General features: G+C 41.1%; 1 protein-coding gene across 1 annotated transcript in view; it reads right to left on the bottom strand.

The window, feature by feature from the left end:
* The window catches only part of grm7 (glutamate metabotropic receptor 7), a gene marked incomplete at both ends in the record, with an annotated part of 194637 nt that overhangs the window by 147833 nt on the left and 20659 nt on the right, over window positions 1-26145 (bottom strand). The gene's annotated exons all lie outside the window — the stretch shown is intronic.

Here is a 26145-nt window from a genome sequence, read left to right as displayed (position 1 = left end):
CTAACAATATTTCTACACGGAACACTAACACCACTTCTCCCAGAGAACATGGATGGTTTTGGTTATAAGCCCACTTGTTTCTATGATGAAAGAGTAAGTTAAAATGTGAATATCTTTCCGTGGTTTTGTCCACTCCGAGGACGCTATTGTTAAATTAGTTTCGGCTAGTTTCGAGGGGGGAAGGGTGGATGGACACGTGAATCCCGCCCACTACATTTGATTGGGTAAAGCGCGGCCCGCTTCCTGATCTGAAGGCACGCCCACTTGTAGCCAATGCGCACACGTTATGACGAACCCCTCCGACAGATTCCACCGCAGGGCAGAATCTGTTCTTGAGAGATTACCCCTTCAGTGTCTTATGTTATGTTTATTTATTGCTTAAAGTGTATATAGCACAAGTGCTATTTTTCAACACCTGTCCACAGGGGGCTTTTCTGAATAGAATAACACTAGTCTAAAATCCAATCAAGTACAAAAAAAAAGAAGAATATATGTACGTATATGCTGGTTGCAGTGGAATTACAGTCAAACATTAGTTTGAGAGACATCCACCTGTAATCGGGATCTTTGGCTGTTGATGTATTGTTTTCTTTTTATTATTGTGCTTCATGAGCAATCCGACTTCTCTGTGAAAATACATTCAGGGCACTTTTCATCATTACCAAGAGCAATTTATGCCATCCTCACACCTGCTGCATGAGTTGCAACCCTGTTTCTGGGATTAAAGCTGGGGTCTGTAATTCCACAGAACAATGCCATGGCCCGGCACTTCTCTGTACATGAGGCCTGTAGCTAATTTAAGACTACAGTAGAGTTCAAGGTTTAAGCGGTTTATTATCACATCCATTATACAAGCACAAAAAGTTAAGTAGGAATAAAAATATGTCATCCTCTCCGCAACATCTTGGCAGGCCAGAAAAGTAGAAGCAAGGATCTGTGCATTAGCTCTGCAAGAATCAACGTCATGAACATCAATGAACCTCAATGAACTGGGTCACCCAGTGCGTCTTTACCACATAAATACATGGCAGAAAGGCGTTGGCTGCTCTGAACATGTTTTCTGTGGACAAAACCACTAATCACTAATACAATGCATTTTGACGACCTGTATGCAATGTTGCTCCTGAACAGTCAGTTTGCTTGAGGTTGGCTAAAGAAATACATTCACCTTATAGGCAGGGGAAAATGGGGGGGAAAGGCCAGCATGCATAAAGGGCAACAGAAGAAGGGAGAAAGAAACAGTTGGCAGGGGTGCGCTTGCATATCGGCTATTTGTGGCCTGCAACACCATTGTATGACAAAGTATAAAATAGGGCATAAGTTATTAATGTTTTCATCTTTCAATCTCTCCCTTGTGTTCACATAGTTAAATGGCTCCCAATGAATATCCTTCGGCTGACTAGTACATCCTTTAGTATAAAGTATAGGAAGGTCAGGTTTGTATATGCCAATGTGCTTCCTTCTGGTAGGTCAACAACGTTCTATTACTTCTTATTGACTGACTGGTAGATGCTTGAGTATGAGCATTGTACCACATGATGGGATAAACCTTTTTATTTTAGATTATTCACACACAAGCTGTGCAGAGTATAAAGGCAACCAACCATGGGTTCTCACTTATACGACTGCTAAGATGCAAATGTGCCTTCAAATGTATAATTGGGTGATGGCAAAGAACAAAGGTGAGTGATTTCTTTTTTTTTCTTTTTATGTAGCCTATGCAAGTATTCAAAACAAATTGCCATGCCACCTCATATGAAATTCAATTTGAAAATTACTTTGTGGTAGATCAAATACTACTTGGCGTGGGTCCCAATTTTTATTCAACAAATGAATAAAACATTTTGGCATTTGCAAATGCAATGGTCAACTCCATGGCAACCCTGCTAGATCGCATTTGTATAGATTTGCATTAATCAGTGTAAGGTTGGAATTTAATTTCTCTCCGTCTCATATTTGAGAATTATATTAGGTTAAATTAAATGATAAAAAAGGGGGGGAAAGATGCATCAAATTTGCAAGTACTGTAGGTAGTTCTATGAATATCAATTTGCCACATAAGTCTATAAATGTGTAAACTATAGAACACAGTGGTACAGTATGTAGATGCTAGAAATAGCCCAAATCTGTATCATGGCTGCATTCATGTTGAACAATGCTTGTGGGTGTATTAGATGGTTAGCACATCAAACAGTGGGTCTTCTGCCAGACCTGTGGCAGGTAACGAGGACAAATTGCTATCTTTCTTGACACAGTGCATGGTTTCTCAGATCTACTCTGCTTAACCCCTTTTGGGGTTCTTGTTGCTATGAACAGTATATAGCAACATACATCTGTTGTAATTTTTGAATCAATATTTGAAGTTTTTCAGAAAACTTAGGATTTAGAAGGTGTTTTTTAGAATCGGCCACAGAATTGGCCACAGGTCTAAATGGGTTTTTAATTGAATTGGAAAATAGTATATTATGAACTTTCTGCATGCAAAAGGTAGAAATATTATGTGCTTGCATGTGCAGAGGACTGTTAATAAAAACGGTACAAAAACAACACATCCAGAGAGGATACATTTAAACATATAAAAGGCACGCACGCACGCACGCACGCACACGCACACACACACACACACACACACACACACACACACACACACACACACACACACACACACACACACACACACACACAAAACTTTTAGATTGCATGGTGGAAGCTGTAGTACTTTCCGCCGTTATGTAACCTGTATGTTCCCAGCATGACCTATCAAACTCAAATCATGGCAAGTTGTTTTTAAATTGGTGGTGCTGATTGAACTCATTAATTTAGAGCAGTCTATGAATTGTATTGTAATAATTTCGGCTCTTCAAGAGAAGTTAATGATTACTTTTCTTTAACGAAAACTCTTAAGGGGCTGTGTTTGCAGAAAGTGTTTTATGAGCGGAGGATGGCTTTGGGTATCATGTCCAGAGCACTCACAGTTGAGTGTTTATTGATGCCTGCAACGTTCAAACCTATCGACCATCGCTGTGTTCGAATGTCGTGTCATCTGTGTTATTAGCACAAATGCATGGACTTTTTCTCATGGTTGTGGTAACGATTCCAAGTCAGGACATAATAAATGACGGGGCTGTCAGACACAGCAAGGAGGATCAAACATGAAATTGATCAGTGTGCTCATCTACAAAAGTTTAACAATTTTCTGCTTGAAGCGCCCCAGGCTATTCCACCCCAAAAAAAACACAATGAACACAATGCTTGGTGCTGGGAAGAGGAGCAGTATAGCACTTCAAATAAATGGCAGGCAGGCACTTGCAGCTAAAAAAAATGCTTTCTGTGGACACGGCCCCTAATGCAATGCCAATATAAAATCATCTCGATTATATGACAATCCTGGAAGGGTTGGAATGCTCCCTGTATTTACCCTATCACTCATGGGGTACCCAAAAACACATACAACTGACACAACGTAAAGCAAAAAAACATTATCCCCCCACACATTGCCATTACATTGTCGAGTAAATGGCAATACAAACAGCACAGAGAAATGGGCATGATGGGAGGTCTAATCGCCTAGTTTTTCTGTTTCTTTACTGTCTCCGAGAGAGTATGTTTTGCACCCTGTCCGTCCGTCGCCCCGTCCGTCTGTGGACAGCTATTCTCCGACACAGTTGGCATGATCACAGCGAAACTGTGCACAAACACTCCCTGGATGCCAAAGCAGAACCTCTGCTCCAAACTCTTCACATGGGCCTGTTATAGCGCCACCAGGAGGCCGCTTTTTGCAGTACTCCTACATATTTTGTCCAAACACTCCCTAGAGGCCAAGGAAAAACCTTTGACCTGCATTTTTCACATCTGCCGTTTATAGCGCCACCAGGAGGCCGACTTATGTAAATCAAATGTTTTTTACATTACTCCTCCAGATTTTATGCAAATCGGTAGATATGATCTCTATAGATCAAGACGGATCTGTTAGATTTTTCATATTCCATCCTGATTGGCAAAGATTGACAACTGAAGTTTTTGCACTAGTGGCCAGTTTTGAACAAAATGCTGCAAATCATGAACGCAGCATCCGATTGCGGTGAAACTTTGCACGTACATTCGCACTACGTTAATGAACTAATGCCACCCTTTCAACATTGCCCTATTGTAACTATTGTATTGTATTGATTTTTGCAAAACACATTTTTGGATATTACTCCTTCAGATTGTATCCAAATTTCACACAAATCGGTACACATGATCTCTATAGTCATGTGATCAAGAAGGATCTGTTTGATTTTTCATATTCCATCCTGATTGGCTAAGATTGACATCTAAAGTTTGAGGAGTGGCCCGTTTTGACCAGGAGGCGGATTCTTGCTAAATATTTGTTTATATTACTCCTACAAATGTTAGGAGATGTTCTAGTTTACATCTCCTTTTAGTAGATCAACAATATCATTTCACATATAAGTGTGATGTTTATCAGCTTTAATCCTTCATTTTGCATCCACTATCTGATCCCAAATTGATTTATCTAAAAGTTGATCAAAAAGATTTAAGAAGAAAACTGTTCCCCCTTACAGTACCATTTGTTCAAATAATATTGTCTGGCATGAAGCTCCAAAGAACATGATTTGTGACATGCTCAGGGGGGGCTGACTACTAGCGTTCTTTACAACCAGTCATCCATAGTCTTACTGGGCAGAGACAAGAAACATTTCTACTGCGTAGCAAGAGGACAGAGCAACAACAACCTGCTGTATCATCGACCCGCCGATTCCATGCGATTGACTGGTTTGGATAGATTACTTTCACAATCGTTAAAGCAGTGCTAACATTGGTGGACAGGGAAGAGGACGAGGTCATCAGTGTGAGGCTCTCACACAGCTATTGATTGACCTGTAATCCCTGCTCCTAGACATGGAGTGGGGGGGATCCATCACAATGATGTCAGGTATATGAGACATGTAGGTGTGAATTCATACCAGGTATGGGGGAATTGATTTATATTTTAACACAGTTAGTGGTTCCCAAATGGTGTACCGTGATATAAGTACAGGTGTGCCTTGGAATTTTGTGGCAGCCAAATAACATTGCACATTATCCTACTATAATGTGTGAAATCTTTGTAAGTTTGTCTGTGTGTGCAGTTCACATCCGACCGACTTCCTTTGCCTATAGGGCAGAAACAGTTTGAAAACTAAATTACCTCAGCATGGTTGACATGGAACCCCAGGCTAGAGCTTATATTCCATAATGTATGTTATTTTCATGGCATTCAGGATATTAGGCAGCCAGAAATACAACGTAGACAGAGGAGGACACTGTCCAGGGGACTGTTTTCTCAGCTAGACCTTTCAAAGCAGTCAGTGCATTAACATAAATTAAAATGGAACAATAACATAACTCATAACTCAACATGACAAAAACAACAAATAAAACATGCAGTTAATTTAGGGTATGGATGAACCTATCTCAAGATAGTTTGAAGTATCTTCAAGTTGACTTCCATAACATATTTATTGAAATCCAATGGCTTCCTCAGAAATCCGACAATATTATATGGTATGCTTTGGAAGATATCGTGAGTCATAGTCAATGGGCTTAACTTGACAGACCATGGTATGGTCCTGTCATATTATAATTAATGATGTAGAAATAGGCCTCTGTGTACTGTATCTTGAATGCACTCTATGTTGATGCCTGTCCAGGTAATATTAAAATGTCCAGTAAAGCTTGGCTACATAATGTGATTATATCTGCGTTCTACCAGCGTGCAGAGATGCAACCATTTTAATTGTGCTCCTTGTCATCATGCATAACACCACTCAGGCACTGTACCGCAAACTGTGCAAAGGCACTATGCCCTGTCTGTTTGACACACATCTCTAATGGCTGTGTGTCTGTATCACTGTTTCACACTGTATTATATCAGACCTTGATCAGCAGAAATGTATCAAATGATAGCATGAATGAGACAACACAGATCAATCAAACCCAGCAATTGCCCCCTTGAAAACCAAAGGAAGTTGCTGAATACCACAAAAAAAGTCACATATTCCACTGTTGGAAAAAAAATCGTTCTGGCAGCCAAAGCTAGGGCACAATAGAATCACAGAACCGATAACATGAGACAGTATCACTGAAATTTCTCAGAGAACTGAGAACCTGACTATCACTGTACAGTAGGCTATGTGTGTCTTATAACCTCCACTCACAATTAGGTGATGTAAGGCTATCTGAAAGCACACACCAACTACCCCAGCCAAAGGGCCTACAGGTTGGATGGTTATACAACCAGTAACCTCTGCTCCGATAGCAAATCTCTATAATAGCTTCCAACATAGATGGCATCCATGTTGTTCAATTCAACTGAGTCCTGTATCAGTGGAGCAAGATTTATAAAATAAACCTCTATAGCTTCCAATATAGATGGCATCCATGCTGTTCAATTCAACTGAGAGTCCTGTATCAGTGGAGCAAGGTTTATAATATATACCTCTATAGCTTCCAATATAGATGGCATCCATGCTGTTTAATTCAACTGAGAGTCCTGTATCAGTGGAGCAAGGTTTATAAAATGCGAGCTACTAAAACTCTCTTGCAGAGTCAGTATCTGTTTTCATAATCCATGAAATGCTGACTTCATGTTAGATATAAGGTATTTAGTACAACTTTAAGTCCAAATATTTGCCATTGCAGCCAGCCAAACACTCATAAAGAATTGCTATCTTGGCAGCTTGCCCACTCCTGTCACTGCCCCACACCCCCATCACCACCCACACCCCCAGCCCTCAGCCAGCTGACTGACCTCAGAATTTATCTGTATTACCCGTGACTAAATATTGATTCAGGTAATCATTCTTAGGTTAATCTATGTCCATCTAAGAGAGCGGCAGGCGGAATTATGGCTCCATTCCACTCTGACCCACAGAGTCTCTGGAATTATGGTGGCTGGTGTCGAAACTTACAAGGTTGAGCTGTGAGGTGCTGCTAGAGCATAGTCTAGGCTGAATGGTCAGAGCGGCTGCTGGAAGCCAAAACACTGTCCAAGGCAGATTATTATGAGTTCAGGTATAATACATGACAAAGTGCTGCACAACAGTGTTTCTAAAACTATAGATCAGCAGGATACAAAATGGGGTCATAGGGGTGTTTCTACTGGGAGCTGCATGGGATTGTGGGCTATAAAACACTGGTATACTTACTTACACCTACTACCCCTTCTGGGGCATAGGCCGTCAACAAGCAATCTCCAGGCATCTCTGTCTTGAGCTGTTCTCTCCAGCTGGCTCCATACAACAATAAAACAGGGTTCAAAAAAACGTTCTAAGCTTCCTTTTGAAGATACAAGATATTCTTCCAACAGCTGCCATGGTTGGTGGGTCAGGACAACTAGGCTTCAGAAATTCTGAGGGGTAGAAAGTAGTCAGGCCTGTTATACTATAGTATACTGTTGGTCAGGAGGAGCAATTGAAAATGCCGCCCGGAGCTTCTGTGGCAAACACAGATGCCTTGTCCTGTCCTCAAGGAACCCAGATCAAATGTGGATGCACTCTGAACTCACATAATTGTAGGCTTATCCCATTCTTATCAGTGTAAAAAAGAGATCTCTCTTTTTTCTTGTGGAAATGTGGTGAAGAACAAATAATATGTCCAAATGGGTGAAACACACACTTGTATTGATGAGGTGCCGGCCAACAAAAACAAGCATGCAAACATACTGTATAGCCGCAGCCTCATAGCTCCGCACCGAAGCCCCAAATTGACTAACATTAGATCATGGACCCGCTTTTCAAATGATTCTGTCCTTGGGACCATGATATGAAATGTATTTTAAATTAATCTAAACTAGACCATACCCGGTGAAGGGCGCAGGCGAAAGTAGTTGCAAAGTTGGGGTTAATGCACGTCCTGTCGCGCGGTTTCTCCCCCGCGCGCGCCCCGTCGTGGCGCCCCCCTATTTTGGGGTACCAAAAGCGTGGGACAAAAAATTCCAAAAGTGAAAAAGAAAAAAGAAAAAAATTCAACATTTCTTTTTTATTTTCCTGGGTGTCCCCGGACCCCCTGGGGGCCCGCGCACCCCTGTGGAACATGGCGGACCCCTTCGGCTGTTTTTTTAATATTATAGGAGGGTGTTGTGATGTATTTCATATAAATGTAATTTCAGTAATGCATTGAAGCTGGTATTGAGGCGGTACTAAAAGAGGCGGTACTAAAAGAGTATTTGTAGTAGTAGTTAAGTAAGTATTGTTACTCAATGTATTTACTTGAAAGTGTTGTTAATGACTTTATTAGCTTTAAAGTTTTTTTTACAGATTTTTAAGTATGTTTACAGTTTTTATCAACTTTTAGGTATTTGTAGTGTTTTTATCAACTTTTAGGTATTTGTAGTGTTTTCATCAATCTTTAAGTATTTTTACTCTTTTTTCAACTTTTCAGTACTTTTAAGTATTTTTACTCATGTTGAGTACTCTGAAGTATTTTTACTCAAGGTATTTGAGTATTCTCTCCGTCCCTCTCTCTCCCCATCTCCCTATTTTCACAACGCATCGCGAGGCGTTGTGAGCTTGCAGATCAGCTATTTTCACAACGCATGGCGACGCGTTGTGAGCCTGATGAGTTTGTTGCAACCTTTATTGTGAAGGAACGACTGGAAGTGCTAAGCTATTCAGTCGGACTGTGACATAACACTCTGAGATGCTACCTCGTGACATTGTATCACAGAAATCCACAAAAGTCACCAAAATAACACTGTTCAACGGGCTAATTAGTTAGCATTGATGACATTGACCACACTAACGTTCATACAGGTTGTTGATAAGATGTTTAACGTAGCCGTTTGAGTGACGACAGCAGCGTTGGGTAACATTAGCGTTAGTGTTAGGCGCATGCTAATTGCTAACGCTACCCAGTTGCAAATGTGGGGTTAATGCACGTCCTGTCGCGCGGTTTGTCCCCCAATTCTGAACCGATTCTTAAAATTTAAAATTCTGTATTAGCTGTGAAGGATCTTCTTTCATGTCTATCAGTCAAGATTTATTTCGCCATCAAACAATATCAAGCAAAAAGGAAACATTGGCGCTGCTCGCTCACCTCTCTGAAAAGGAAGAACCGTCGTCCTAAAACACCCTCGCCCCGGGTCTAATACGGCGGCCTCGGCCCGCGAAAAAAATGGGCCAGTGTGTTTAAGGACGAGCGTTCCACCCGTAGAAACCTCCGGCTCGTCTGAGTTTCTTTTTCTTTTTTTTTCTTTCCAGAAGTGGGGGGGATATCACCCAAACTCTCAAAACCCCGGACATTTGAAGGGTTTTATAAAACCCACCCAGACAGGCCGGACAGAGTCAGACATACTCTGTTATATACAGTGGCAATAAAGCAGCGGTGCTGTGCGGGACTGCTGCAAAGGGTGGGGGGTGGGGGGTCTGGGGACTGGGGACTGTGCGAGCAAAAAGAGGGACGTGTCAGGATTTCATTCATAAATGTAAGTTTGCTCATCCTGACGCTTCGTTCACTATTTCAGGAATAAATGGCTTTGCACAAAATGTTAACTATAAAGATAACAATGTGGCCATCCACATTGATGAATTGTCTATTCTTATATTCTGTATTATTCTATACCTGCATATTATTCTATGCATGTATATTTTCATCCACGCCTCTGCTGCTCCGGTCCACTGAAACGTCATAAGTGATCGCGGAATTTGCCATCGCTTTGAAATGACACTTGAGTGCATTCCGATCCTGTGAGGCCAACTGGTCGACCACTCCGTCCTCGCAAATAATCCTCGGCTCCTCGCAGGGGCGGGGCTTGGGCGTGAATGGAGGAAGCGAGGAGAGTGAGCGAGTGACCGAGTTTGGGGGATTGGAATTTAGCCTTTGTGAACCTTTTTGCTTTACTCCAGTCCAGAGTGGAGGCCATTTTTAGTACTCTCTCTTTAAAAAAAAAAAGTTAAATATTTTACAGTGTTTGCATAAATCAGTTAATACTTTGTGAAGAGAAGAATCAGAGAGAGAGAGAGAGAGAGAGAGAGAGAGAGAGAGAGAGAGAGAGAGAGAGAGAGAGAGAGAGAGAGACTTTCATCATCAAAGCTATACACCCCCGCCATCTGCAGGATATCAAAGCTTGCATTTGTGTTCACAGTTTGAGGGAATACATAACAAGCTGACTGCACTAGTTAATGATACATGATTGCAGTGTCCATCATCAGGTCAAAGCTATTTACCTGTTGGATTCACATCAGCGGTATTCACCTGACTACTATAGAAACATTTCAAAACCTTTTTTCTTTTTAGTTTTTTGTGATTGGATATTAATAATTAAATAAACACTTCTGGCTTTGTAGACAGTTTTAGTTGATGATACTGACATGGATACACAATTCCTCAGTTAATCCTCAGTTGTTAATGAGTCCATTTGTTACTAAATGTGTAATTACATTTACACTGAGGATTTTACTGTGTACATATATTTACATAATTACTAAATGTATAATTTTTCTGCCACAGTACTGCAGACTTCCCTCCCTTCTTTTCTTGGTCCGTCGCTCAGTTTTTTCCTCATTAACCACTTGAACACTAATCTCTCCAGACAGACATTATGTAAACAGCGAAATCTGTCGGCACCACCGCCCTAGACATGTAGCGTTGTTGTTAGTACTAATAAACACAGAAGCACCTGGGAGGAAGTGGACAAAGAAAGGGGAGGAGCTGAACTGAGTACCTGTTTTTACACCAAAAAAAGGAGGTGGTGGCAAAAACCCAAAACTCCCCCCCCCCCCCTTTTTTTTACCAAATGAATTCCCAGATTGCTTGAACACTAGCGTCTCTATTCTGGGTGCAAACATTCAGCGAAAATAGCCGATCTACAAGCTCACAACACGTTGCATTATATTATCTTATCTTATCTTCACATGAGATAAGTGGACCCATGAATCTTACACCAAGATAGAGGCAAAGTAGTCAATGGTAAAGGAATTCATTACAGGAGCTGTGTTTTCACCCAGGGCGACCATGGCAATGTGGTCATCCGTGACCAGCATGTAAGCAGCAAAGAACCCTGTCAGGCATGCAATGAGCCTAAATACTGTCCTCAGATGCCTTTTTGCTGGTGTAATACAGGAGGGTTGGTTGCTCCTGTTAAGAGCAGCAAGCCGTTCCCCTCAAGCGTCTTGTTTTTTAATCGATTGGTTAAGGTCCACAAATCAATACTCAACCCTACCAAAACATCTTTTGGATAATGAGTCCCATATGTTGGTGAAGGTTACTTGGAATTTACAGAAGAATCACAAGCTTTATTCATGATTCTAAATTTGCTATAGTTGTTACTGGAGGACAAGTTTGGCTATTGAGGACGCAACGCTTTGGCTGTCAACAACCATTACATTGAAGGCCAACTGAAGTCCAGGTTAAACTCTTCTAATGCATTGCAAACAATGTATTTCAAAGCTCACGGTCTGTAAAGCTGAGCAGCAAAAGCTCTGTTAGGTGTACTAATACTTCATAACCAGTTGCCGCACACTTCATACAGCAACACACCTATACAGTATATTAACTGTGATACATGTACAGTTTAGGCATGGAAAAAAGTTTAATTACTTTGTCAAGGGATAGACTTGGCTACCCCCCACCTCGTTTTGCCATCAATGGCACCTTGTTTGTTTCTGTTATTTGTAGAAAACCAATGTAACAATATGTTGTGCTATTTCATCATATCTATAGAGAAACATTGGGTGTTGGAGAAAAAGATTGTGCAGGTTGTTGTCAAACAAGCACCTCCCATCACAGATGTTCCACTGAATTTCATTGAAAGTACATTCTGGCAGCCCATCCAGCCTAGAACTGCTTTCAACTATCATCATCACTGAAAATGAATGAGTTTTATTTTCCCCTGCGCTTTAGTTTGCTGAAACACCTGTCCTCCTATTCATTATCCCATTTCTACATGACCTACAAGTACAGTCAAATAAATTGCACAGCCGAGTGAAATAAATCAAGATGTTCCAGGGCATGTACTGTAGGAGTGTTTTCTATGGTGCTTCCTGGCAGCGTAGTGCACAACATGATTCAGCTAAATGCAAAAATACCTCAAGTGATTGTAAATGGACCCATCGGTTTGTATGAAAGCAACTAAGTACAGAGAGTTTGCAGTTTGAAATGAGGGCCTCGGATGTATAAAGCCTTGCTGCCAGAATCATCAAATAGCCTGTGTCAGTGCAGAGGCACATCGGTGATATCCACACACGCATCTGTGAGATTGAACAGTGAAATGTTTATGGCGAGACACTGAACAGCAGAATTGAAACACTTTCCCATGGGTGTGACATTTTCTTCTTCTTCTACTAAAATAATGACAAGCTCTCTTTAGTTTGAAGCTTCTCCCATCCATCCATCCATCCATCCATTCTCTTTCGTTCTTTATTTCTGATCAATTTCTCGTAACCTTGTACAGCACACACACACACACACACACACACACAAACACACGCACACGCGCGCACGCATACGTCCCAGCCCACCGGGTGTTCATGAGTCCTGCAAGGGAGGGAGTGATGTAATAAAATGAGAGCTGTAAACAAATGAAAAAAGTCTCCTATCAAACTGTCTCACCTCCATCTTGTAATAATATGAAAAGAGACCAAAGCACATGTGTCTGATTGTGTATGTGTGTACAGTATCAGTCTGTGTGTGTTTATGATGTTTATGCTCCTCTATTCATGAGTGCATGTCTACTGGTGCGTGCGTGCATGTGTACTTACAGTACGTGTCTGTGTACATGTACTGTAATTATGCTTCTCTGTCTGCAAGCACAGTTACAGTATGTGTATTTGTGTGTGTGTGTGTGTGTGTGTGTATGAGTATGTGTATGTGGATGTGTGCGTGTGCGTGTGCGTGTGCGTGTGCGTGTGCGTGTGCGTGTGCGTGTACGTGTGCGTGTGTGTGCATGCGCGTGCGTACATGTTCAGTCTCTCGTGGCCAGTTGGAAACCTGTCACACAGCTGGCGCTGAAGATCAAGACATCTCCCACTGAGAAAACGTTGCCAGGGAGAAGGTCAATGTGACTTTCATCACCCGCCACCCCTATCTCCCTCCATCACACATGTTATCTCTCCTCCTATATCCATTGATCACAACTATGTACTTCTCCTATTCCTCAGAGCTATGTTTACAGTAGCTATACTCCACTCTGGCCTTCACTCTAGAATCCACCTCTCATGTCCACCGTTGAGAGAGAGAGAGAGAGAGAGAGAGAGAGAGAGAGAGAGAGAGAGAGAGAGAGAGAGAGAGAGAGAGAGAGAGAGAGAGAGAGAGAGAGAGAGAACATAGCTTACTGCTGATGTCTCCCTCACTTCTCCTAGCTTGATTTTACAGCAGCTGTGGAGCAGACGGAGCCCATTGGCTGTATAGTACAGCGTTGACATTACTGGATAAGAGGGTTGGTGTCATGGAGTCAACTGCACCCAAGAGGATCGGAGTGCATCCTCACTTTAACCACATTAAACCCATGGCGTTTGGGCACGCCATTATAGATTTTTCGAAATAGCCCAAGTATAAAATAGGGCTAAGGTGCTTTGTTGGAGTCAAGTGTTAAAGACATGCAAAGAGAGGAAAGGCTCAAGTTAAAACGCCTCACCCTGACAAAGGCATTACGTAGATATCACCCATGATCTAATAAAAGGCCCTTTTTTAACTTTTGTTACACCAGAAACTCTGAGTGCCTTGGACTTGTCTTATCTTTGCTTTGTACTGAACTTATATTCATTCCAATACTAAACACTAAACAATGTTTGGACACCAAACCAATGTCATACTGTGTAAGCAATGGGTTTTTAGTCATGGAGGAGCACACATTGTAATGTACAAAGCAAGGGATTGTATGACTGCCAACATGATTCTTTTGGAGCTTATTTGTATCTTGGCCCTCCTTCTCTTCCTCATGCAAAGAAGAAAAACACAATTGTGTAAACAGCGTGGGCAAAGAAGCTGTGTGAGAGAGAGAGATGGATTCCTTGAGAGGAGAGAGGACATTGCTCACTGCTGAGGTCTCCCTCGTTTCTCCTCTCTCCTCCTCCTAGCTTGGTTTTACAGCAACTGCAGAGCTGCTGTAAAATCAACATTGAATGTAATGTAAAGCACAGCGTTGACATTAAGAGGTTTGGTGTTATGGGGTCAACTGTAACCAGGAGGATTGAGAGCCTCCTCATTTGAATCACATTAAACCTGGCATCCCTACTTTTGGGCATGTCATTATACACAATGGTGCCAAGAGAACAACCGGGCCCTCAACATCGACAATAATTAAGAGCTGATTGTAGACTACAGGAAGATGAGCGGAGAGCAAACCCCCAACTACGTACACGTGGAAAGGGACTTCAAATCTTGAAATACACATAACTGAGAAATTGAATCATGAAAATCGCATAAAGATTGATGCAGAGCTTCCCGCCGACGTCATGCCAGCGATACAGGTGGGAGCCATTCCATTACTGAACCCCATCTTTTTTCTTTAAGAAAAGAAGCAATCATGTAGTCCAATCACTCCATTTTAGTAAAACAATTTGTTTTTCCAAAGCACATTCCGATGTGCATTACAGTCGCCCATTCAAACACTGAAGTCAGAGGCAACTATGCAAGGCAGCCTCATCAGGAGCAGTTAAAGGTTCAGTGTCTTGCTCAAGGACACCTCAACACGATTAGAGATCGTACGTGACCTTTCAATTCCCAAATGGCTACTCTACCGCCTGAGCCAAAGCTGCCCCAGTACAGAGTCAGCAGGGAGGGAAAAAGCTTTGTAAGTGAGACGTTGGGGCTTTCAGTAGTTTGTGATCAAAGATATTCAGACCTGGGTGTACCGCATGAAACAGAAGCAATTTATTCAGTCCTCAGGAGTTCAGTCCTCCAATTCAGACTTTTCACACGGAACAGTGCATTTCTGCTGTACTGTACTGTTTCTCCGGTTTAAAGGGACATTTTGTTGAAGGTTTTTTTGCAAGCAGAAAGAGCAATTTATAGTCATGGAAGTTTGTTATTAGACTTAATTTTATTATATGAGATACATGACACATCATTATTATTTGTAGTTGTATCTCTAAAACAGTCATTATACACTATATTAACTCTCTCACTGCCAGACTTATTTCTGGCTGCGTTTGCCCACTGCCTTCGATTTTCTTACCTTTTCAAGTAGTCACAGAATATTTATCTCCAGTATGATCAATCCCCTGATGGTTGCTAATAAAAGGAGGGTTTCACTATGCTTACGCGAAAAAAAAAGTCATTGCGACCTCCCGTTCGCTTTAATACACCTTTGAAAATAGCCTGTCTCGGCCAAAAATACATAGTCAAAAAAAAAAGTACACAGGAGCCGAGATACAGGATTTTTAAGTAATAAGTTAACCAGGAAGTGAATGGGGCAGTAAATCTTCGGATCGAGTTATAAGTCGCCCTTGGCAGTAAATGAGTTAATTTCTATTATTACATGCTTGGTTGAATGCCCAAATCTGACTCACGACATTCAGCTGTATTTCATTTCTGGATAGCAGACCGTTGCTATGAAGAACAGACCGCTGCTACAGACGTGGACTGCGCACCTGGATCATATCTATTTGCGCTGCTTGGTTTTGCAGTATCCAACATGGCAACCATGGGGACACTCGGGTGGCGCAGTGGTAAAGTTCAGAGGAGGGAAGTTGGGCGGGGAGAGTGATATTTGTCAAAGCAAATCCTCCTACGGTCTGGGAAGGCAACTCTTAAGAGTTTTGCAACCCGTTCGTATTGGTGTACGGACCTGGCCATAATCTAATGGACTATCTTTACCGTATGCTAATCCTATTGAACTAATTGTTTAAATCAATGAAATAATTTCAATCGTTTTTATATTCTATCAATGTATTATTATTATTAACAGCCATGTAATGAGCGGGATAATGAACAGTGAGCCAGTCATTATGCAAGGGATAATGAACGGGTAGCTAGTCATTATTGAAAAATAAATCCCGACAGGGTGATTATCCACAGACGCGGAGCGGAGGTGGATAATCACCCTGAAGGGATTTATTTTTCAATAATGACTAGCTATCCGTACATTATCCCACTTAGTACACGACTACTTAATAAATAAATACGGTGCATGGGGCACGGTGGCGCAGTCGGTAGTGATGTCGCCTCACAGATAGAAGGTCCTGGGTTTGATTCCCGCCGGGGACGCTGTGGGCGCTGGAGGCGTGTTCTCTCCTCCGCGTCATCAGTGCCCAGTGCTAGGTGGGGTTGGCGAAAGGGCCTTTCTGTGTCGAGTTTGCATGTTCTCCCCATGTCCCCTAGGGTAGGTACCCTCACAAAAAACATGTAGTATTCCTGGTCTCTATACTGCCTCCCCCTGGTCAGCCAGTGCGCCTGATGGAGGGGAAAGGAACTGGTTGGAATAACGTGTTCCTTCCACGCGCTACGTCCTACCGGGGAAACTCCCCCCTGTCAGGTGATAAGAAGCGGCTCCTCATGCATTGAAGGAAGCATGAGCTCAGTTCGGGGCTCTCCCCAGGCTGGCAGAGGGAGAGTAGCGCCCAGGATTACAAGCTTAAGCATTGGCACTGGGTGAAAAAACAGTTTTTTGAAAAAAAAAATTATAATAATAATAATAAGTTTGAAAAAAATGTTTACCCAAAAGTAACAACAAAACAAAGTATTTCCTTGCTTACAGCAAAGAAAGTATTCCATAAGTGTTGTGCTGGGCGTACACAGTCACCTCGGAAAACAAGGAAGTGTAGTGGATCAATAGAGTACATGTTCGGTTATTGCACTGTCTATTTCTTGCTTCAAATGTTTTCAAAAACATTCTTGAGAGCACCATTTAGTTGTAAATGACATGGTGTGTGTGTTTACATCGTTGTCATGTTGGATACGGCATAAAATCAAGCAGCGCAGGTTGATATGTGCAGGTGCTCTGAGTCTTTGATTAGCCAGCGGTCTGTTATTGAGCTCATCGGTCATTATCAAGAAATAACACACCGCTGAACTCAGCGATTGACCAGTCAGAATCAAGCATTCAACCAAGCCGTGTAATAAAGAGAAATAAACCCCTTCAGGGAGATAAAGACTCCTCTGCTTCACGTCTGGGTCTAATCACCCTGTCAGGGTTTATATCTCAATAATGACTAGGTCATTATCCCTTCATTGCAAAAACAACTTTTGAGTCAAACTCACACTAAGGATGTTGCAGGGTAGTCAAAATATCATACCCCTCCCCCCATGGCTCTCGTCCTCTCACCTACCTTCTCATCGCTCTAGTTCCTGCTCACCCTCTTTCTCCATCACTTTATTTCTCGCTATAGTTTCCCCTCCTTCCTTTTTTGTGGTTGTGCTAGATTCTTGACTACTGCATGTGTGCGCGTGCACATAGGCGCGTGCGCGCACACACACACACACGCCCTGTAATAAATATGTTTTGTATCGCCAAACGATCAGAGATCTTAGTAGACCGACGGGAAATTCTAAATCCAAGGTAGCTAGAACAGCGGCAAGAACAGCTTCTAACCAACCGTTTCACCTCCTCAATATGAACGACCTTTGGATTAGATTTTTTTTACTCAAATTATTTCCACCCAGTTTGAGCAACGAAAGCTGGGGGATTGTCCTCAGTTGCTAGTTGAGTAAAACGTTTAGACACTGACTTGTGAGTTTAATAATAAATGACCAACACATTGTGAATAATGAGCGAGGAAAGCAGTCTTATATCAAAGCGTCTTGTCTCTAATGTGAAACAGTATGGTAGCTTGTGGCAGTCATCACATCAAGCACACCCCCACGACCATTAATGGAACATGAGAAGATGATGAGTTGAAACTGAGGTCAACGTCAAACACGCTTGTATGATTTAATGTATGCGTATATCTGTATGTGTACTCACTGTCTATGAACGTGTCGCTCAACACTGTGTTTCATCGATAAGAGAGGGCAGAGGTGTGTGTAATGGACTCTCTTCACTCCAGACATTGTGATGGGTAATCACAGCTGAAGGTAATACATTAATTGTGGGTGTGTGTTTCATAACAATGGTGTTCAGGAAAACAACACCCTGTCACAAAAAGGACCTGCAACACACAAACATGGAAACGCACGCACGCACGCACACACACACACACACACACACACACACACACACACACACACACACACACACACACACACACACACACACACACACACACACACACACACACACACACACACACACACACACACACACACACACACACACACACACACACACAGTGTACAGCCTACCGGTCATGACATGCTGCTTGGTGTTCAGAGACATTACCACCCCATAGATCCATCTTTAACGGAGCTGGCTGACAGGCCAATCAATTCTCCTGGCCCTCGTCTTTTACAGGCTCTGTCCATGGGAGATTGTGGTAATGAGCCTGAGACATTTGATGAAGTGAAGGTTTACAGACTCTGAGAGGGTCACTGACTATTATGCGTGCGCGCACATACGTGCGCATGCGTGTGTGAGTTGGGTGCATATGCAAATGCATTCACGTGCATGTTTTGTTTGTGTGTGTGGGTGTCTGCGTGTGAATCCATTACCTGCTAATGGGAGAAGAGGGGAGAGAATGAGGCAGAGAACAACAAAGAGATAAACAGAGCAAACTAGCAATGCAACCTGAGAGGACATGGATCCTGCTAAATTACCATTTATTGTTGACAACAAAAGAGCATTGGATATTCTGATCCATCTCTCCTTCCACTTGAATGATGGAAGCCTTTCATTTTAGGCAGCATGTCATTTGCATTTTAAACATTCTACCCGAGCATGTGTCGTCAACTGACAATGATTTTCAGGATGAGAAGCATGTTGATTGCCAAGTGTGAAACATTTGCTGTATAGGAATTTGTCTCTGTGAATTTTAGCGCAAAGGATAACTCACAGAGTTTAGCACTACATACTGACATTGAAAAGTAACGGTTTACTATTACTACTACTACATTTGTTAGAGAAAGGAAAATAATAGAATAGAGAGTAATGACACAATAATGTTATTGGTATTAAAAGGCTGTTTTAGCAGCTTAAATTTCAATAATAAAACACAAACCCAGAACCCACTATCGCCACAGGGGTATTTAGAAAAAACAAATAAAGAATTGTAGACAAAATGAAATGTTGTTAATTTGCATGAATTCATTAGAAGCTTAAACAATACAGTTTCTAAAAATAATGTGCCACTTGACATACTATAATCACCCAATTTGTTAAAGCAATGTGTTATACTTTGTTACTCATGTAACGTCGTTAATGTATTAAACAATGAATAACACATTATACCCAACCTTTGATAAAAATGGCGAAAAGGGGCCTCACATACACAACACAAAGGGACAGACATGAAAAAGACATGAAAAAAGGACGATGGATAATAACACTGCATATATTCATCATTAAATTCCCATGCAAAGAGGATTCTTTTGTCCTTGTAAATGAAGCAGTCCATTAATGACACACCAACCATTTAATGTCTAAAAAAGAACATACAAGTGGCCATGACCTTTTTGTGACACTGACAAATGAAGCTGTGGTATAGCACAGGTCCTGTTTAATCCAAAGCCAATTAGACTGCACAGAGGTTTAGCTATTTTGATTGAGCGTGTACACCAGATAATGAGCAAAATGATGAATCATCTCTTGTGAGTCATACTGCAACTTGACCTTTTGGAAGTGAAAACTGACCCTTGAATATAACTCTCTGATGTCATCCCTGCAATCTTGGACACTTACGTCAATGTTAGTGTTATGTTATGGAGGATAAATTAATTAAAGCTATTTCAGGACTGGAAACCAGACAAACAGTAGAGCAGTGCTCTTCCAACTGTATGGTGGTTGCATGTTAAAAGACTCTCCAGCTAGCATTAGCTACAGTATAGATATAGTAAATGGAGCACGCCACTTATAAAGCCTTCTGTAAGGAAAGCTTTACTGTTTACAACAGTTCCTTATGCCAGATTCAAAACTGGAGCACTGACGTTCGTGATTTTCTTAACTTAAAAATAAGCGCACTCATCAAGTCAAGACACTATAATGTCACACACACCCTAGACACAGCTTGCACGCGCCAGGGGGTGCACACACCACAGTTTGGGAATCCCTGATAGGCTATTGTATCGCTTTTTTGTAAAGTTTTCTCCTGGGGAGGATACCCACTGGCCACAAGGTCTGCCATGCCAGAATGAATGAATGAAAACTACATGAGAGCTAAAGAAGCAAATAACCAAGGGTCTATTCATGATGTGAAGATGAATTCAGTCCTGAAGCTGCTTTTGAAGGAGAGAGTTTTGTGCACAAGTGTGATGTTCTTTTGGAATGAGTAAAACTACGAAATCTGTATAATTAATGTGAAAAAGATTCTAAAACTAAAACTCCCCTTTCTCAGCAGGCCTCATAAAAAGGAAATGACCTTGAATGTAACAATCTAAAAGCATGAAGATCACAATTATCTTCCTTTCAAGTTCTATACTGTATCTCACTTCTCAGTCAACTTGGGCTTATAATACGATCACTTGACAAGTAATGAAACACTGGATGGATGAGCAGGGGGGGGGGACCTACTATTTGTGCCTTGGTGGCAGAAATGCATGCAGTCTGGCAGCTCTCAGGCGAATCCCAGCAAGGAGTATTAAAGCTGGATTTGCGGTTCCACACAGTGACTGAAATCCACTGCTACTGCTGCTTGCTACCGTCGCCACCACTGAAGTCTACTTGATGAGCCTCAGCTCTGCAGTGGATCTCCCCAGTTCAGAGCTCTCATCCCCCCACAGGCTGCATGCTGCATTGTGGAGGAGGAGATCTTCACAGCACAAAATCCATCTCTGTTCCCCCTTTCAGAGGCTCTTAAGGGAACTGAGTGGTAGCCAAATACAGCATTTGGGTCAATGGTAAACCAATTGCTGACATCACAAAAAAAAGATTTGGGACGCTCTGAGGGGACAGATGGATGCATAAGCACTTCTGGTGTTATATTTGTTTCCCTTGCTCAGTTCCAAATGTGATTTGGATTGTTGTTGAATTTTGAGGCAGGCACCAAGTGCTTTTGCAGCAAAATAAAATGTACTAGTCCCGCCGCCCCTTACTCTTTTATTTTGTTTTTAATCTGAAATGATTATGAATTGATCTCAAACCCTTATAATTGACATGGTGTATACATAAAAACGTACAATTTTCTTTGCTGGTAAGAAATTAGTAATTCTCTAGACGAGTGGTTCCAAACGTTTTAAGCATCAGAGCCCACTTGAAAATCTCAAAAGCGTTCACGGCGCACCCGTCCAGTGGTGGAAAAAGTACTCAAATTCTTTACTTAAGTAAAAGTACCACTATTGCGATATAGAATTACTCTGTTACAAGTATGTACTTGAGTACAAGTACAAAAGTACTGGCATCAAAATGTACTTAAAGTACCAAAAGTAAAAGTACTAAATGTTTGAAAATAGCCTCTGTATAAAATAGGGCTAAAGTGGTTAATGCTTGTTTTATAATGAAACAATTTTGAAGAAGTGAAATAGCAATTTATTTCAACAGTATATGGCTGTCAGAGCAACTACCACTTAAAACCTTAAACTTTACCACTTTAAACTTCATTAATTACATTAATTTACTGTACAAACGTATAACAGCTGTTCAGCCCTTAAGTGTAATGGCTTTGGAAATTCAAATTTTGTTCTCTTTCAACTCTCAGGATGTATGAGGAACCACCTGGTATCCATTTATTTTGGGTTTAGTGTCTTTGTCTCCCTTGAGTTGTGTTTGTACAACATGTAAGAGAATACAGCACACTGCAGCAGCCACTGTAGTAATAATACAGGATGAATACACCACAGGAGACATGTACAACAGCTGTTGCTGGCTAAACTGCCATGCAAGTGTGTCGAATGCAATTCAAAGACTTGAGTTCAACAAGGTATTTTGTTTTTGCTGGGAACATTCCCATTCATTAGCAAACAGATCACTAGAGAATGCACAGAAGATATAAGCTATTTGAACCTTTGATTTGCAATACTGGGAGATATCAGCAAAAACACAATGAGATTTATTAGCACAATTGCGAGGAAAAAAAGAATAAGAAAAAAAGAACTGCGACACGGAATGTTACTCCATGCAAACAAACAGTGGTGGAAAAAGTTAAAAAAAAATATTACTTAAGTAAAAGTATCAATACTGCAATGTAGAAACACTCTGTTACAAGAAAAAGTCCGGTAATCTAAATTTACTTGAGTAAAGGCATCAAAATACACTTAAAGTACCAAAAGTAAAAGTACTCATTATGCTGAATGTCCCGTTTCACAAGGTATCATATTATGTATAATTTGAAATTAGATCGGCTATTTTCATATAGCCGAAGTTTAAATAGGGCTGAAGTGGTTAATGTGTGTTTTGTAATAATAATTCAAATCGAAGTATAATATTTGCCTCTTTTTGAAGTAAAAGTATTACAAATTGGAAGTACTCCAGTAAAGTAAAACAATACCTCAAAATTGTATTTAAGTAGAGTACTTGAGTAAATGTACTTAGTTACTTTCCACCACTGGACGATAGCCATAATAAACATGCACGTTCAGCAGTGTGTGAAGTGAGTCACAGGTCAGATTAAATGGGCTGTAATACCAGTGCAAAAAGAACTGTGCACAAAAAGCAAAAAAAAAAGTTGCTGCTGGTTTTTTCTTTCTCTATTTTCTTTTCTGAGTGTGTTTTGCTGGTGGACTGTGAATAAGTATGGAGTGAACTTCTCCCTTTTGGATAGTGTTTTGTGGAACATGAAAGCAGTCATTAATAGTTCCCTTGACCCCTAGCTGCCAGCATGTTGGATAGACAACAAAGGGAGAAATGGTGACACTTTAACACCTCTCCCTCCCTCGGAAAACACAGAAATTGCTCATTCATGTTTTTTTCCCCCTGATAAAACTAAACTCTTGACTTTTCCAAACAATTTAGTTTGTGGTTCGCACAAAAGTGCAGCTGTGGTTCAGTAACAAAAGCCGTAAAAGTGGGACAACAACTACTTCTGTAGAAAGTAATTGTTACATCCCACAACAATAGGGAGCTGGTGGTGGATAAGCATGGACATAGTGTGATAAGCATGTGACAACAGTTGGTGAAGGGTGGACCATGCAAATATAGAAGTGAGTGCCGCGCTATGAGCTTGTAGATCTGCTATTATTGAAAAATCTTGAAAATGTGTGCACATTTTTGAATATATATTTTGAAGCGAACATTTGTAACTCAAATCTTTGCTTCTGGGGGGGGGGTCCCTGGAACAAAACATTTTGAGTTGGGGGTTCGCGGCCAAATACATATCTAAAAATGTTTTCTAAATCCTAACAGTATATGTTGCTGTATCAGTGGTGCTCCAACTTTTCCATGTCAAGGACCCCCAAAATGATATAGATAGTATTTGGCCGCAGACCCCCATCTCAAAATATGTTGTTCCAGGGACCCCCAAAAGCACAGATCAGAGTTTAAAATGTTCGCTTTAAAACATATATACATATATAAATATTAAAAGATTTGCAAAAACGTTTCCATAATTAAAAAAAAAGAAATGTTTACAATGAGCTTGTATATCTGCTATTTTTGAATAGCCAAATAAATCTTAAAATGACACAGATGCATTCCCGGTCTTATTGGCTCTTATTTATTTTTGGCTGGTAGAGGGATTCATGATGAGATATGCCACTGGTACAGTACATCTTTCACAACCGATCGTATTGTGCTGTAAGTACTAGTGTAGTGTGCGGAAGGGAGTTAAATGTGGAATATAGTAAAGGAATAATGGAATATAATATAATAATGTAGTGTTTCTGTGAATTTAATTTGGCTGCAACAAGTGTTGTCTGTTAGATTTCAAACAGTAAAAAGCAGGTATTGTTCTTTGTTTTTTTTTGTTTTTTCTTTCCTTCTGACATAAGTAATTCAAAAAAATCATGCGCTACATATTCACAATGACATTTTCATACACCCCAAAATCACCTTCCTGCACCAACTGTTTAATAATGTGTTGCATATTCAAGCTCTTGCTGATGGCATGACAAGCTACAGGGAACTTATTTCTTTGTTTTACTTTTGCAAATGTGACATATGTACAGAGATTTCTCTCATGCTATTACCTTGAAGCAAAAGCAATAAACTTGAATAAACCCACAATATGTTTAGACAGATGCACGTGTTGACGTTTTAGCCGGTATCCTGTTTACTTTGAAGCACTAAATTGTTTTTCTTTGCACCCTGTTTATGTGACCATTTACCCTGTAATTTGTTGACGAGGGTTCATGCCATTTACTCTGATCTCACACTTGTAAGTCGCTCTGGATAAGAGCATCTGCTAAATGCCAAACATAAAATGAATCGTAGCATAATGCCCACGACACTAACACAATGTGCTCTAGTGATGTCCAATCTTCCAGTCATGGGAAGAATGGAATTCACTATAGTGCATGGTGGTGAGAGTGCTCGGTATAATAGACAGTGGGGCTCTATTCTGTGGCACGCTATACCCCTACCCGTTAGCCTTTACCCGCGCTTTTCTACCCATTACGCTAAACGCTATTCTGCACGTGCAATACCCGTTCTCCATTATGCAGACACCGTTATTTGCGGGTGGAGGCGTGCCTGTGGGCGTGTTGTTGCTATATCCCCAAAATTGCTATTCTGCCCACACACACTGCTGCGGCTTTGGGAAAGCGCACAGCGGATTCTAAAACCACCCACAAGAGTGCAAAGACTGCAATGGATTCCTGGAGAGTCGAGACGGCCAGGACGCACAGCGCGCACCTCTCTCTACTAGGCTATTATTATCAACAAATCTCTGTGATTCTAATTTTACTCAATTCCTTGTGTCAATTGTGTTTATATAAGATGATAGTCTATTTAAAGAAGACAATTTGTGCATTGCGCAATGCAATGCTCCAATTTACACACGTCAGTTTTATTCATCGCGCAGGAAATAAACTGATTACAAAAATATAAAATTCTCTCTAATCAGTAAAATGTAGGTGATACTTATGTCTATCAAATGTGGTTTTATTGAAAGGCAATCAAAGTCCAGAGTTTAGAAGCCAAACATCGGGTGTGTGTGCTCCATGTAAAATCCCCACAGTGCGCTGTTGCGGTTGCCAGAATTTGCGAGAAATAAGCAACCAGGTCTATGAAAACAAGCCCAAAAGAAGCGACTATAATAAGCCACATAGCACTTCAAACATATATATGTCGTCCATTTAACAATGTGCATATTTATATATGTTGGCCATTTGAAAATAGACGATCTACAAGCTCACAATCGTTCTACCATTATTTACAAGCAACTTCAGAAAAACAAGCCCAATGTGGCTTATAATAATCAGACCAGGCAACACGGCAGACAGGGAGATAGGAGAGCGTATATTGGATTGGGGATAATGGCTAGCGCAGTCTACTCTTAAAGGTAATGGCATCTGGCACAGTGATTGGTTTTATCATTGTAACGCCCAAACCACACCTATGTATAATGTAACGGGTAGCGCAGGTGTTTAGCGGGTCAGGGAGGTGTCCCAGAATAGCAACTTTTGCGGGGGAACGCCCCTTGCCTAGTCCTAAATCCGATATTAGTGGCTTTAGCAACTTGAACCTGGAATAGGGCCCAGTGGTATACATTCCACAGCAGAGTATTGTGGTGGCCACAATGCAGGAGTGTTCCACTGAAGGAGGTTGGGGCCATGGAAGCAGTATATAAGATAAAATAGTGAATTGCAGAGCCATGTCTCCCTTACATTTATGCAAGAGAGGTTGAATTATTGAAGAGCCATGGCCTGAAGAAGGCTGCAGTTTTTTTTGTGTTCCACAGCAGTGAGGCTGGAAACCCATGCTGTTTCTCAGACAGTCTTTGTAGTGTATATTAGAGTTTCTTAACTTGTGCATCAGGCTCAATTTGGGTCATGGAACCTTTTTTAAGCTGGTATGCCCATGGCATGAGTGCTGGCATGCTTTAATGAGCCTCAGTCCCCAGGGTGACACTGAATATATTCAATTTCAGGTTTGGGATGAAAATGTTTTTAAAAGCCATATGTTTAATATCACAACAACAAAGATATAGAGTCAACATAGTTCAAACATTATTTCTCTTGCATCCCAAAGATTGTTCTGAA

Source organism: Gymnoscopelus microlampas (assembly GCF_963454915.1).
Source record: "Gymnoscopelus microlampas genome assembly, chromosome: 7".
In the NCBI taxonomy this organism is placed as follows: domain Eukaryota; kingdom Metazoa; phylum Chordata; class Actinopteri; order Myctophiformes; family Myctophidae; genus Gymnoscopelus; species Gymnoscopelus microlampas.
Note: the sequence above shows the minus strand (reverse complement) of the source record. Positions and strands in the feature narration are given on the sequence as shown.